This window comes from Battus philenor, unplaced genomic scaffold, assembly GCF_028537555.1.
Source record: "Battus philenor isolate CCGP_79_NKW_IND1 unplaced genomic scaffold, ilBatPhil1.0.hap1 SCAF_13, whole genome shotgun sequence".
NCBI lineage: Eukaryota > Metazoa > Arthropoda > Insecta > Lepidoptera > Papilionidae > Battus > Battus philenor.
The window spans coordinates 6,346,946-6,363,712 of NW_027181675.1; the positions used below are offsets into that span (position 1 = coordinate 6,346,946).

Sequence of the window (16,767 nt, forward strand, 5' to 3'; positions counted from 1 at the left end):
AAACCTAAATGTTAAACGCGTGTCTAGTAGCTCCTAAACCGAGGTTTCTTCTCAAAGTCCTTTAAATCCAGACACTCCAAGGAGCGTCCGCCTAAGCGTGTGATGAAATGAAAATAAATAAATAATGAACATAAATGAAATATAAATAATGTTAAGGACCAGGCCAAGGTACCTGAGGCAGGACTCGAGCTTAGTTGTTGTAAAAATCTAGGTAAGTCCTATAAACACATTTCCATCTCAAACCTCCTGAAATTGTAAATGCGAACGAGAAAATAGCATTTGCTATTGACGAATTCTTAATTGAATATAGGTATAAAAATGTTATTGGTTTTACGTTAACCTACCAGTAATTTATTTTTAACTTCGTATATATAAACTTTTAAAAGAAAATGATATTTGGGTTACCAGTTTTGATATGGTAACAAAAATAAAACAGTTGATTATTTGTTATCTCCGCGAACGATTTCACATAGCAACTAGTAATAATGCTATACAGTCAACGGGGCACGCACCGCTGCTAACCATGGTTCTGTATGAATCAATGGAACTAATGTTCGCAGGGCTTCGTATCGTAAAACGGAATAACAATGGCTGTGAGTCATAACCCAAGGAAACATACTAGAATCTATTCATCAAGTCATATCTATGTTAACTATAAGATAAGCGATATGTATCTAATGCTCGTATATCATAAAGTTTTTATTCGTAATTCGCTATAAAATATAATAATAAAATTAAAACAACCAGAACGTAAGTTACAGTTAATAATAAGACTAACATTACATAGCCACTAGTTTTTCTTTCTGAATGATGTGGTTCGCACATATTAAAATTAAGCAATTATTGGTGGAAGTAAGCTTTAGGAAGGGCTTAAAACTTCTAAGTAAGGAAAGGACCAATATTTAGCCACTTCCGCACATGCAGTAGTAGTTGTGTAACAAAGTGCACCGCCCGCCAGCCCGTTGATAAATGCGTATGCGGCAAACAATGCGAATCACACAACCGCCACCGTCAAAGATTTGACGTCAGAGTCTTGACTCTCTGTGTTTGGCACTAATCGGTGTAACATAACTCCTGAAGATGCCCGTGGAGGGGTGAAACACGTGTTGAGTGATTTGACGTATTTATCAGCGGGCTGGCGGGCGGTGCACTTTGTTGCACAGCTCCCACTGCATGTGCGGAAGTGGCTAAATATTGGTCCTTTTCTTACTTAGGATGGACTGACTGACTGATTCCATAAAATGCTTAAAACTTCATCATATCATCTTTCTTCTTCTTCATTCTATCATCATCATCATTTCAGCCGTAAGACGTCTAGTGCTAAATTTAGGCCTCTCTCATCCACTGGAGCGGCAAGTTTAACTAGTAGTGGACAAGCCACATAGCACGTAGATCAGATGGCCGTTGAGGTCTTAAGATTCTGGAGTGAAGACCACGGAGCAGCAAGTAAAGCTTAGGATGATCACTCTCAAGGCGGACAGATGACTTAGTTAAGGCGAGTGGTAAAATTTGGATGCAAGCCGCTTCCATTCGGTATTATTGGAAATCTGTGAGGGAGACATACCCAGCAGTGGACGTCCGACGCCTAAAATGATGATGAACTCTACCAAAGAAAAGCTTTTGAATTTAATCTTAAATGGCATTAAATATGGGAAATCTAATAAGTTGTATAATATAGATTAAAATTACATCACCAGCGAGCATAAATTAATAGGCTTGAAGATTTTTATAAACGACTTAGTTTTTGTTCATTTGATTAATGTTAATGCTTTAGTAAGTAACGCTGGTCTATCAAGTATTTGTAAAATCTGAATGTTGGTGCAGACGTACCTTAAAATCGCTACCGAAATAGATTAAATATTTATTCAATTAAACATATAAAAAATATTTACGCAGTTACGTGAGTAATTTTTATTTATAATCATAAATAGATGTATGGTGTATGTTACTAAATCCCCATAATTTCTCGAAAAAGAAATAAATCTTTCCACTGTGACGAGCAAAGATAAAAATGAATTATGGTGTTTCTTCTTGGCGCTTCGGAATTATTGTATTGACGTTTATACCCGTCTTATCTTCTTATCTTTGCATATATCATAATATGTAAACATTGTGCTGATAAGTATTATAAATGGAAATGTTAAGTTATTATCACCTGATATTTTAAGACATTATTAGGAGGAGCTCGGTGTGTATAATGATAAAAATAAAATGTTGTTTTACATTTATTTTCGAAAAACACGCTGTTTCTCACAAAAACTAAGTAATCAATCAAAGTTTTGAAGAATAATGTTGGAAACTCATGAAAAACAGCAATTAATTTTGTGAAACCTTTACAGACTTGATCAAAGTTACTAACCAAAAATTTTTATGTAATATTTATTTACTAATTTTTTTTATTTCGTTGTTATTATAACCGATGGTATGGGAAATGTATGACGGAAGCCTATGTCATGCTGTGGACAACCTACGGCTGAAATAATGATGATGATGAAATTATATAGAACTCGCAGTTGTCACGGAGTAGTCTTCTTTCCTCCTGTCTTCGCATATTATTACGACGTCAATGATTTCCAATAAATTAATTGTAATTTATAATGGATCTATCGATCGTCAGCAGCGCAGTACAATCGTGTGATCAACGCGTCAGCGCAGTACAATCTGTGCGCAGTACAGTGATGTAATCACAGAGGACGTTTCCACAATAGTATCAACAAAAATGCTATCGACAATTTTTACGCTATTGTGTATTGTGTCGAGCTGTGACATGTAAATTGCCAGTCGCAAACTTCTCCTGATATGTTAGTCTCGCAGATATAATCAATCCCAAATCTGAATTTGTTAGGTAAAACCACTACTTTCGAAAAAAAATTAATATATTTATACATGTGCGTAATAGAGAGAAGTCGTAGGATACGGGAAGCGCAAGTCTTGTGGGTCCAGAGATATAATGACGAGTCAGTACATAGATGGTAATCTTTTAAATAAATTTAGATACATAGGTAAGGTGTATTAGCACCGAATACAGGAAACCTATTTTCAAATTATAATGCTTTTCTATGTTTATCATCTGTATTATACTTATCAATAAAATCAATAGAATAAAAAAATCATTTTACGTAAAAATAATCAATGTACCTTTTGTAAATTGTATTATTTATAGTAAACAGTGCAATAATTACAGCTAGAAATGATTATTCAATTATACTTTATTGTGTTATGTCCTTGCATTATGACTTCTTTATTGTATACTAACAATGCCAAATATTGTTAAAATAGCAATAAATTGTAAAAAAAAAACAGAGCAGTTACAAATTATGTAATATAAAAAATATGTAAGGTAGGAAAGACGTAATAGACAATTTTTTTAAATTATTGTGCTTAATTATTATTGCTTTACGCGTAATTTTAATGTTAATTTAAGCGTAATCAGTATTCATCACACTGAGCATGACTCTGCAATATCTATAACGGGTAATGGTTTTTAAAAAAAGATCTTAATAAATGTTATTAGGAAACTTGTTGTATCCATATTATGGTTGATTGATCGTCTCAACGCAACTGTTCACGTACTGCAATAAGAGGCAGCGCACGGGAGACGGCCCAGTTGAATGCGACACATGGCGGAATGTCAATTGTACATGGGTAATCTGTTACAGTTGTAAAAGCATTAAATGAAAAAGCTTTAACCAATCTGAAACTCTATTGGAATGCGATATCTATTGAAAACTTCTGGGTCTACAAAAACCCTGCAGGACAGATAGTAAATAATAATTAATTTTAATATGTAGTAATCTAACTTTAATCTAAATAAAATCTTTAATGTGTAGTGAATCTGAAATTAAAAACGCTTTTTCTTAATATGTTAACATTATTTTATTTAATTTTTCGGATATATAGCAAATGAGCTACACATTTAAAGTTTTTACACTTCTTACCAATTACGTCGTGTATAAGATTATATATTGTATACAATATATAACTTCGAACATCAATTCATAAAGTAAATATATCTGCTTTAGAATCATCTATTTAAAACTTATTTACTTTAAGCATTTGGCATAAAAGGCAGCGTTGAGTTCTAGTTTAACATTTACAATAAATGATTCGTTATTAAAAAACTATGAATAATATGAGATTAAAAGTATGTTAAGTGCTTAATAAAAATGTTAACTTTATCTTTTTAATACCTATAACTTATACTGGCTTATATAACATTTAATCGAGTTTGTAACAACCGTCGACGATAGCGGCCCAGACGCAAGGGTCATACGACCCGATGACAGTTTGTCTTATTGCGGGCATCATTATGGTCTAGTCTGGGCCAGACGAGATGTCTCACCCAGGTGGCCTGAAACAAAATACCAGATGATTATCAATATGACATTGTATAATTTCTAGGTATAATTGTCAACCAAGAGATTAGAGAGCGTGCATAACATTTTTCTTAATTCAGTGGAATTAGTAATAGTGTTACTGAAATCGTTGTACCGTATCTTAGAAAAGCGCGGCCAAGTGGGGATGGGGAAAAAGAGCATGGACGTCAGCGCGTGCTTTGACAGACTAACAGAACAAAGCAGCTGATACCCGTCTCCCCCGTCTCACCGCGCGCATATCTAAGGCGCGGTACAGCGTTCTCGGTAGTAGTGCAATGTGTGAGTAGATGTTTTCGAGGAAACCGTCGATATAGTTAAAGAAATCTAAAATAAACACCTACAGTGCTCAAACAAGTTGACGTAATAAGAGATTATTTGAAGAATCAAAGATTAAAAGAAATATTTTTTTTGGGTTAACATTTTTTAATGTTGTTTCCCTACCATCTGCTACACAAATTTGAGCTTTTTATTATTCACGATGATTGATGTAAGTTTTAAAGCCGTAAATGTCTAGCTAAACATACACTATTATTATACTTATTGTACGGTATATCCTATCCAAAAATTAATGCTTTCAGAAATAATAAATAACGTAATGATATTGTAGTAAGAAAAAGCGATTACAATACTCGTATTACTACGTATTTAAATTAATTATGATATTTATTATTATTATTACATTTATAAATAAATTAATTATTATATTCTTTATTTTATATAGAGTGATTTGAAACAGGTATAAAAGTTTTTAAAGTTTTTGCTGACCAATTAGTTATACCTTTACCCTTTTAGAGCTATTACATCTATAATCGATCACCCTATATAAAGCGATAGTAGTGTTAGTAATGGGTCTAGAAATATCTTCATTAAATAAAACAGTAAATCGGACTACGTAAGCAAATGTGATAACGTTGTTTGGTTTTCGGTTGTATTTAAATACATTTCTTGATTTCATTTGTACTTGACTTTGAACAACGGTTACTTAAAATGGGGTCAATATACGACCGGTATACATTTTTTATCTGTGCAGTTTATTTTTGAATTAATATAGTTTTAAAAATAGAATATTACAAATGCTAAAATACTAAAAAGTAAATAATTAATATTAAAAAAAAAAAAACATATTATAATCTATTATCTATAATAATAATAATATAACTTCTTTATTTCATACTAAACAATTTTTGCCATAGTTTACATATTTAAACACAATTAAATTCGAATCATATCTAATTGCATTTATTTATTTTTATTTCTTTATTATTATTTCTTATTTACTGGTATGAAGCCTGTTTGGGTAAAAGCCTCCTCCAACCTGTGTCAACCTTTGGCTTTCACCTAAACCTGTTATCTATTACCAAATAATTCGTATTGTCTTAAATCAACTTCTAACCTATTCAAAATATTTCTGCTATTTACTGAGTCATAATTAAATCTTTGGAATCATATCATAAGGCAGAGAGACTTTCAATATGGAAGAAATATTCCTTTCGCTGAGTAGAGATCAGCTAAGAACGGAAGCGCGCGGATGACAGTTATTAATAAACTATAAACGTTCAATGCACAGTTATGCTAATGGCCAAAAATATGCCATAAAATAATTATTGTAATTTATAAACTATTAAAATAGTTCTCCTCTTTTTTAAATTACTATTTTTCTGATTTGGTTTATAATTAATTATAAGAAACATCGAAATAACTCAGTTGCAGTGGCATCAAAATAACTCAATAATTATCCAAATTATGTAAAATATTATTTCAGCTAATAATAAAATAAAATATAAACCGTGAACGGTGAAGCAAGAAGTGTTATCAAATTTAGCACGTTTAGCGTCAATTATATAACCACGCCATAGTTGTTCGTCAATGTCTTTACTGATATAAAGTAAAATTTTTACTGAATATTGTTCACGATTACATAATATATTTTTTTGCTTCAGTGTTGATATTTATTTTTTTTTATTTTATTGTAGTTAAGAAAATAAACAGCATAATTTACACAAAAAATATAAACAAATATCATAATACTAATTAAGTCTCCAAGGTCAAATGACTATAGTTATATCTTATTGGGAGGCGAGCGTTAGTGTTTTATACGTATCACTAATTGTTATATTCAATACTGTTGAACAGCCAATCCCTGTTTAATATTCAGCAGCCTTAAAATTCGAAATCATAATATCTAAAAGTTAGCATTTATATCCGGATTATTTGTTTATTATAGCAACTCTCCTTTCAGTCTGCAACATTCACGACAGAACGCTTCTTACCGGTGGCCATTACAGACAAAATACTTTTTTTAAAAATCATTCTTGGGCGTTCGAACTCAAATTCGAACGCGGATTTGAATTCGGACGCCATTAGTGATGTGACCGCTGTCATTGCATTTAAGTTGATTTTGAGAAATAAATACTTGTACGGGTGGTAGTTCACCTCCAGCCTGCTAAATGCGTACAATTCTTTCAAGTACGCATTAACGCTGCTTATATCTGACCTTATGTCCAACCATCGCATATAAAAGTTCTTGCTCCACGTTAAAAGATGCAGTATCTAGTTCTGCTAACAGGTTATACTAGTAACCGCGCCCTTTATGTGAATGAAATATCATATTGATGAACATGGTAATAAATATAATTTACTCTAATTGTTATTTTTAAATTTAATAATGAAAATTTTAACCCAATCCTGTGCAATAAATACGGCTCGCGCCAAATTTAGTCCTTTAGTCACCTAGCGTAATTACTATAAAAAAAGTTTAGACTCAGCGCTGACACCTTAAACGCGATGAAGCTATAAATGCCAACGAACAAACACTTAGTTTTAAATTTAAAGGACGTTAGGCGTCACGTGTGACGTAGTTTTTTAATTAATTAGCTCAGAATATAAGGATTTCAATAGTTGTTAGTTGCTAAGAATAATACGAATATAGGACTTCGAGATAATTTGGGGACGTTTACAAAAACCCGTTTGGGTGCACTCTTTTACGCAAAATAATGTTGCAGATTATTGTAGTTGGATTCAACACTTGAAAAGATTCTTTTACACATCGCTACTATTTCGGAAAATCCGGAAATAATTGATCAATTTGAATAACGTTACTTACTTCAATATTAAAATTTTAAGAAATTATGGCATGTTAGTCTATGACAAGCTTTCATTTCTTCATGTTTTAATCAAGGTTAAATGAAAGTTAGTGTAAAGACACGGCAAATCGTTTAGTAAATACAAGACAATTAATATTACAGAGTAAGAGAAAGCACCCGCGCTGTGGAAACAGATGTGGATTATAGTTTTTTTTCCGTGTATCGCATAATAGCATCCTTACCTCACTATTACTAACTTAAATACGTTGTGCATTTTCTCTATCCCGCAAATAATAATGTATAGCGTATTGGTCAGTGATATGAAATATGTAGAAAACACTTTAAATATTTCAACTTATATCATCGTTATTTCAAACAGTATTTCGTCGTTCGACGTTATTTCCACTGCTAGTAGGATTCTCACGTAGATTTCTAATACGAGCGATTGATAGCGGGCTGCATCCCTTGTTAACAAGGTCATCTGTTTACCTTCGATGGACGTCCTTCACTGCTATTACCGCACTTCTTAGAAATTATACACGAAAAGATTTATACTTAATTAATATTGTATTTAGGAACCGAAAGTACCAAATGATTTAGCATAACATAAAGTAGTTTATTGTTTTTGAAATACAGGTACGATTTGTATAAACTTTGTATAAATTCTGAAAGAGTTGTGGATAATAAAATTTTGTGTAACAAACATTATTTTATTACTCAGTGTAAAATGCGTTCTGTTTATTTTTAATATCTGTTGAATCCACCGAATGTCACTACTGCACGCAAACTGCACTATATCATCACAAGTATTCTCTGCTATATAGGAATGGTTTATTAAGAGTAACATACATACATTAAAGGGCATGAGAAAGTAGACGCAGCGTGAATAGACTTCCACTAAGTGGACCGCCGTCTTAGCAAGGTCGTGAAAAGTCGCTGGATGCGAGTAGCGCAACACCGATAATCGTAGTGGGGAGGCCATATGCTCTTGGAGTGGCCGAAAAGTGTGATTTATATAAGATTGTATACCGGGAATCGAATCCGCGATCTACTATCGCATCTGTCTCCCTACCTCTGGGTTACAATGACTCAATGAACAATGTACACATATGTAAAACGTAGGGTATTAAATTTGTAAAATTATTTAAAATCAATTGAATTTGAATTGCTGTGCGTAAGGAAATTTAATTTTTTGGAAATCAACAAACGCAAAGAGCAAATAACAAAAACCGGTATTTATTTTTCAATTTTTATCGCGATGATTTTTTTTAAACCCATTGGAAATCAAATCACCAGTATTTAATGCGATTAGTATATTTATTGCACACGACAAACACAAAAGTCATAAAATTTATATAAAAATAAAAGTCTAAATAATATTAATCGAAATAAAGTGTTAATTAAATAATTAAACGTGTGTACAATTATAATGATTTAACTAATTAAACACTAGGCGAAAAACTAGGTGGTTATATAATTTTACTTAAAAACATTTAATTTTATTTTATTCTAAAAAATATATATATTTGATTTGAACTAAATAATATATTAAATAATTTGAACTAAATAATATAATTGATTGGAACTAAAAATACCGCATTGTATGACCATCGACGTTAAAAACTTTTTTATTTATTAATTTATGATAATGATAATGCAGTGAATTACTGACCCGGCTGTAAAAAATAATTATCTTTAAACGAAACTATATCTATATAAAAACATAGATAACATTTCTGAGGAAACTACTTTCAAGCATAACTTCAATAGACTATTATAAAGCCAAATTGATTTTTCATTTCAAGTGCATTCTTCAATAGCATTACGAGGATATATAAAATATATATAATATTGTGCAATATTTACAAGAAATGTTCACTAAAAACGTACCTACATATATATTCATTGCATATTTGTGTTATAAACAAAATAAATGTAAATATTTATTAAAATTTCTTGTTTTCAGATCTGCAGTCTACTAGATTTTTGTTCCGCCATCGCACCAAGTCGCAGACCGTTCTATCCCGATGGGTTGAGTACGCCGACAATTCGTGATTGTGGTCACACCACTGTCGTTGTAAGTATTTTTGTTACTTTATAGCATTACAGCTTGATGAGACGAACGATATATCACTGATGCTCCAAAATTTAAATTCTTATCTTTAAAATAGTGACAGGCACATGATCATTACTAGAAATAAAAATCAAAGCCTAAACTTCCCCTTCAAAAAATTATTAAATCCTTCACGGGTCTTTATTTATTTGTTTACGCATATATAATAAAATTTCACAACATATCTTGGCCCTTACTTTTTTAATTTTTAATCTGAAATTAAAAGTACATTATTAAATAGATCTTATTATAAGTACTAGACGAACTGACTTATTAGAGTATTTATTGCACCGGATCAAGGGGTCCTGTTGGAAGAGCTGGATGTAAGATGCTTCCAACCGGATTTACTGGAACGGGAAAGACCAGTGCACAGCAACGGACGTTTTACAGCAAAAATGATAATTATGATGAAGGGAACTCTGAGTTTTAGATATAGGCGGCCGCATCATGGAATGATTGAACGCAAGGGCGCCCATGCGGACAATCCGGTTTAGGCTGTCACTCTGTATGCGTATAGCATTACAAATTGAGGGTATTTACAAAGACTGAATAGAACTAATGATAGTAGGTCAAAAACCGATGTATTAAGTAGGTTTAACTTTTCTCACCCCTCCCCCCCTCGCTCCGCTTTTCTCAGACTAGTCACAGCATGAGCACAGCGGTAACGTTATAAGTCGTAAATATCCTCTGTTTCTGAATTGTAGTGTATAGCACATCTAACCATGAAGGTCGCGAAGAGGCGTCTTCACTGGACGTAATTATGCCGAAGGTCGTTATAATATTCATATTGAAAGTCACCTTTAAGTAGTTACGATTAACGATAAACCAGGAAAATTCTTTTGTATTACTTATTTATTATTAATTATTAATAAAGTCTTTACTAGGCGAACAATAGAGACCGAGACAAACACAATCTGTTTTTACTTTTAGATTATTAACTGTACGCAGAGGTGTAAAAAGTTTTAATTTTTTTTATCGTAGAATGGATGTTGATATTAATATACACGGTGATAATTCATTTTATTTAATTTTACGGGGTGAATGTAGAGCTCATTTATCTACATTATTAAAAATAATCGGTCCATTAATTTCAAAGATTAGCCGGAACAGACAGACAAAAATTGAAAAAAAAAAATATTGTTGTATATGTACCGTATATATGTTCATACGCAAGTAATTAAAATCGGTCATTTTAATGTTACAAACAGACACTCAAATTTTATCTATTTGTATATATATCTTAAATAAAACAAAGCCGTATTAAGATTTTACTGTGAGACTACGTTTTCTTAGTACATAATGGTCTGAAAGGCGTGTAAATTTCAAATTAAGGTAACTTTTTCGTTCCACTATTGCATAATTCTAAATCCTCCAACAGTCGAATGTGATTTCAGCAAGATGGCGCAACATAACATAATCTAATGAGCCTTTAGCAGTTGTAAACGAAATCTTTGGTGAAAACTGATATAGCGTCGAGGGGATGTTTTTGTGGCTCTCATGGGGCCCAGATCTCACACCACAGGATTTTTTCGTTGTACAAGTTGTATGTCGCGTTTACACAATAAACCAAGGGCGATTTCCAACGAGCATATTTGTATAACACACATCTCAGTGATGTTATTTAAAAAATATGTCCCATGTGCTTACTATATTATACATATGCATTTTATTACCTAGGTTTTTTTAGTTTTCTATGATTATTTTAAATCCGCGCAACCTAATGGCCCATCCTATAGTTCTGTTTCGTAAGCATACGATTACTATTGATGATTATGCGTGTCTGTGACATGTTACGCTATGAATAAAGTTTTTTTTTATTAGTTGAGCAGAATAAATCTCAAAATAAAATATTGTATACATTTATCAAAACTGTTTAAAACATTACGTCGTTCAACGAGTAACTTTAAAAATGTCTTTACTTAGTTTTGTTATAATAAAAATTAGATAACAATTTAATCATCTCATCGTCTGAAGAAATTTAATAAAGCTCAGTGTTCAAAATATGAAATATTTTAATTTGTAAAAAAAATTCAAAATTGCAACAATGTAAAATATTGCTATATACCATTCATATGATATTCCGATAACAAATTCCGATTGAAAAAGAAAACGTTGCATTTATTTCAATAGGCGAATGCACTTGTTGCGCATTTGAAAGCACGCACCGCTTTAAATGATGGCCTGGGAGGTCATTGACCGAGTTCTTGTGTTGGGCAGACCAAACATTCCGTCCCTGATTAACATAATTGACTATGAAATATATACCATTTAATTTAGATAAATAGTTTTCATATACATAACTTAACTGCAAGTAAATTATTTATTAATTCTACAACACATTACTATAATAAAACAAGTAATTTCGCCTTGAAATAAAAAATCCTTCACGAATTTGAATATATGCAAAAATATTAAAGTTCCTCAATATTTCTAAAACGTACCTTTTCGTAGTTTTAATTCTACAATGAAAGGTATATTAAATGGATCTTACAGCATTCAAGAGTTTTAAGTTGATGAAATATAACATGGTTTGTTGGCTCATTTAAATAGTTGGTGTTATAATGTATAGATCAAACATATTTAAATTTTATTTAAAAAGAGCTACTGTTGAGTTTCTATGTGCCTTTTCTCAACAAATCACCGTTCTGAGCCGGCGGTAGCTATTTATAATGTTAAAATAATTGATTATTCAAAAGTGCGTGTAGTACCTACTAGAATAAAGATATTTTGATTTAAATACAAGGAGGTGTCTATTGTTTTTTAGCATTTAGTTAATTTCAATTGTTAATTTAAAGCACAAATCAAACATTTAGATAGCTAACTATTATTTAAATATGATGAAGTAGTGTAGTTATCAGAAAAAAATAACTTAAATACTTAGTCTTATCATAAATATTGTTACAAAGAAAAATAACATTTTTTGATGCATGTTATATTTATTACCATCACAGTATGTCACTTCAATTCATTAATATAAAACGATTAAAAATATATAAAGCTTACTCGAAGTAGTATTCATTGGCTGTGATAGTCTTTTAAACGTTGTAGCTAGTTTTGAACAGACGCGCGCACTCTTTCCATAGGTATTTTACTGCCAATCATATAGATTGTTTTGGGACTCCAAGCTATCATGGCGTTTAGAACGAGCCTAATTGTCTAAAACTGACCGTGAATCATATTCCAATGGATGAAGTTCAGGATTATATGATGGCAAGCCTTCAGTTCTGGCGCAGTCTAGAACTTTCGTTTCTAACCAAATTGGGTGGATCGAGCTCAATGGCCCGGCGCCGTGTCTTACTGAAAGGACCATTCTTGTTTATAGAACATGGTGTTGCTAAGGGCTTAACTACCCTCTTAAGAATAGTATATAAGTACAGTTGTGCCGAAGTTTTGGTACATTTTTCATAAAAATATGGCTCAGTCACTCTTTCGTAGCTAACACCCCATCAAACAATCACTGAAGTCCGATAATGTTCACGTTGTATTCTGTTGACTAATTGGAAAGCTTCTTCAAAGCTTTTAGCATAAATATGGTCATTTTGTTTGTTAAAATATCGCTCAATTGTAATTGTAAAAAGTATATTTTTCACATCTATTATACAAACAAAATTTTTCTATGACCTTCCTTTCCGTACCGCTTAAGTATTATAAAATTAACAGTTAAGAAATAACCAGTGCATTTGTTCGCCTTTTTACGCAACGTGGACGGTCAGATTTTTTTCTGTCACATAAAGGAAGTTTCATTGTACCTATCAATAGCTCAGTACACAAACATTTGACTAATACCAAGCGTGTGGAGGATTGTAAATATTGTATTTGGCACCATACCTATTTACGTAATGCAATCACAGTGATTCGGTTTTTTTATCACTACTCCATTTCAATATCAAAACATATTTTATAATATAAAAAAAAAAATTATAATGTATTGGCGCGAAAATAAGAAAACATAATGAGCAATCATATATAAATGATCCAAATTCAAACGTAATGTTTGATTTATTTTTAATTAGTATAGTATTTATGACTAGACCAAGTTTTGTCCCATTTTGTGTAGATGAAGTTATAAAGCAAAACGATCAGCAATGTTTTCTAAATGTGGCTCTTAAGCATATATGTTTTATTTTTCCAAGTGCAACACAAATGTAAAGAAGACATTTTAGTAAAACATGTAAAGTAAGAAAGACCTGTTTTATATTACAGGGAATTATTTTTGAATTATTAGCATGATATTAGAGTAAATTTGTATTCGTATTTTCCGGAAATGGGTGTTTATGCAAATTCTCATTAAAACTTTATCGTACTTCACGATTTTTTACATTTTTTACTCTTTGACGATTATTGTTTTTTGTAAGTGTTAAAAATATTGCAAGATACGATTTTATAACTACTACTAGCCTATTCGTTAACTGTTTAGAGCTGTTAAACGTTACAAGTTTGACATCTTTTTCAAATCGAAAACTATCAGATTACTATAATTAATTTATATACAGAGCGATTGTTTAAAAAAAAGCTCATTTGTCAGCAAAAAGTTTTAGATCTAATAGTTTTTTTAATCACCCTATATAAAGTGATCACGTTGAGAAATATTATGATAATTTATTTTATCTATTGAAATGCAACAGGCCAATAACTTATGAGAACTTACAGTAGCGTTTTTAAAATTCGAATTGCAATTTTTTAAACGCCTTTTCATGCTATATCAACATTACGTTATTTATTATTACTAAAATTATTAATTTTTGGATGTGTGCTATACATCAATTCAATGCAAATGAGCTACATATTTCCTGCTTTAACGCTTTTACACCTATAACTAATCATCGTGGATAATGTTTAGTAGTTAATTTATCTTATTACCCTTAGGTGCCAGAGAAATCCTGGTGAGATGATATATTGGCCACACGTTAGCTACGCTAAAACGATACGTGACTTTTGAACAGTATCCAAAAAATGTATTTGCTCAGACATGCCAATAACATGCGTAAACGACTGAAGGGCGTTTAGACTCCATTTGAAATTGTATGAAGTGATCATCTCAGACAATTTGTTAGCGATAAATATTTACGAATAGAGCAGCATAATTTATTACTATGAGTATTTCTCTATTTTTAACTATCGCGGTACCTTGTTGTTAAATAATGTAACCTTTTTTGTATCCGAAGCTATTAAATAATTTTGGCAGAAATAGTTTTGACGTCTGACATTATTGTCATTGACTTTTTTTTGTTGTTTTAAATTAAAGCGAGCTTAACGTCATCACTTTGGTGTTTTTTTGAAAGCCACGTGAATCTCCAATAGTTCAATCAACAGATTAAAGGGAATTTATTATACTTATAACAGGAAAGACATCAATCGGAAAGTCAATTTTTAGCGCTCGCTTTAGTTTTCAGTTTATTTAACTTAAATAAATTGATTTAGAATGAGGCTTGCTGCTATTTTTTGCCATATGAATGTTTTTACAAATATTCACTGTATAATATTTCTTTTTATTTTCAGAATATCCACATAAATTGGTTCTTTATTTGAAATTATGTCGAAAATTTAATCATAAATATTACAATCTTCATTTGTATGCCTTCAAAAAGTTAACGAATCCTTCATGTATCTGAGTATACGTAAATATATAATATATAACAAAGTTCCTCAACGGTTCTAATACCTACTTTTTCTTTATGTTAAATCAATAATTTAAAGTATATTATTAGGTAAATCTTACTATAGATAGCAATTAAGAGTTTTTAGTTGATCGAAATGTGTGGATCTGGGTTTTTGGATTCACTTAATGATTTATAATGTTATGTACATACGAGTATAAAAAATTCTTAATTTCATTTAAAAACCGCAACTGTTCAATTTCTGTCCGACTTTTTCAGCTGATCAGCATTCCCAGACGGTGGTAGCTACGTACAATGTTAAAATAATCAACGATTCAAAAGTGCATTTAAATGCTTATTTGAATAAGGATATTTTGTATTTAAATTATTTATCAATTATTTAGTTACGAGGGGAAACAAAACAAGTACAGAAATATTGAACTATGAGTCATGGTAAAAAATTTGATCGGCGCATTCAGATCTGTGCAATATTCGCAACAGTTTATCGCAATAATCAACTCTTACCTTCTTAAGATTCCATACTCGAAATAGTTTATACGTTTTCAAGCGAATCGATTCTGTAAACCTCAAGTGGATTGAAGTCACCGATTTTGCAAAACATCGCATCGATTATAACAGGAAATATATTGTTTATTACGTTAGTGCTGCGTGGTGAGACAATATGAATACAACATTAATTGTTGTTTTCGAAGTCTATGTACTTTGTTTGTACTGACAATTCAACAGCAATAAATCGGCAAAAGGGCAGTGACATTACTTTTTTGGGGATCTTGTCCCCAAGCCGATTACGCAGTCAGAAAGATGCCGTTAATGATAATGCAAATGTTGATTTACGCCTGTTTTATTAGAAGTACAGCAACAAGCGTGAGATATTAAATCTGACATTTCAAGTGCCGACATAGACTCTAGTCCCTTTTTTCTGGCGTTAGTTGTCAACTTTTTCAACCATAAAATAATGGGCGGCGACCCGAAACGCTACCTATAAAGTTTACATTTTTCTAAAAATTATGTACTTTATTAATGTACTTAATATATAGGCTCAACTGTTTGCTTCTGAATTATAATGCAATCAATTAAATAAGATTCTATTACAATAGAAAAGGGAAGCCGCTTGATACAGACCGCGTAAGACCGGCTATCACCTTGCAGTAGGTTTCTATCGGCTGGAAGGATGATAATGATGATGACTATGTAAAGGATTCTTTAGTGGTAATAAAGCTTGGCTAACTTTTTACTGTGGCTACTTACTATTTGTTAAAATGATCATAAAAAATACGACTGAGTCTGTATCTGTAGCCACGTATTTTTGAAGAATGCTTCTACAGTTCTGTTTAAATAAAGTTTGTATAAAACTGGTCTATTCATAAGTAATCACTACAAATGATCCAAAGTGGATAATGCTATGCATAAATAAAAGTATAAACGGTTTTATTCTCTTTACAATTTTGCTTATGTATTACAATTTACCTATACAAAGATTTTATGTTTTTAGGTGAGGTGATTTAAAAAGTCATTGTTACCTATTTCAAATTATCATAATTAAACTGATCACTCTGAATTAGATTACATTGAAGAAT

General features: G+C 31.4%; 1 protein-coding gene across 2 annotated transcripts in view; it reads left to right on the plus strand.

Moving 5' to 3' along the window:
• LOC137933368 (putative phospholipase B-like lamina ancestor) overlaps positions 1-16,767 on the plus strand; it is a 36,315-nt gene that overhangs the window by 3,110 nt on the left and 16,438 nt on the right. The window contains exons 1-2 of one of the 2 annotated variants that reach the window (XM_068777301.1): positions 1,793-1,900; positions 9,426-9,536. The gene's annotated coding sequence lies outside the window, so the exon portion shown is untranslated. Of the gene's footprint in view, positions 1-1,792; positions 1,901-9,425; positions 9,537-16,767 lie in introns of those variants that run through there. The other variant, XM_068777300.1, reaches the window with a different exon arrangement.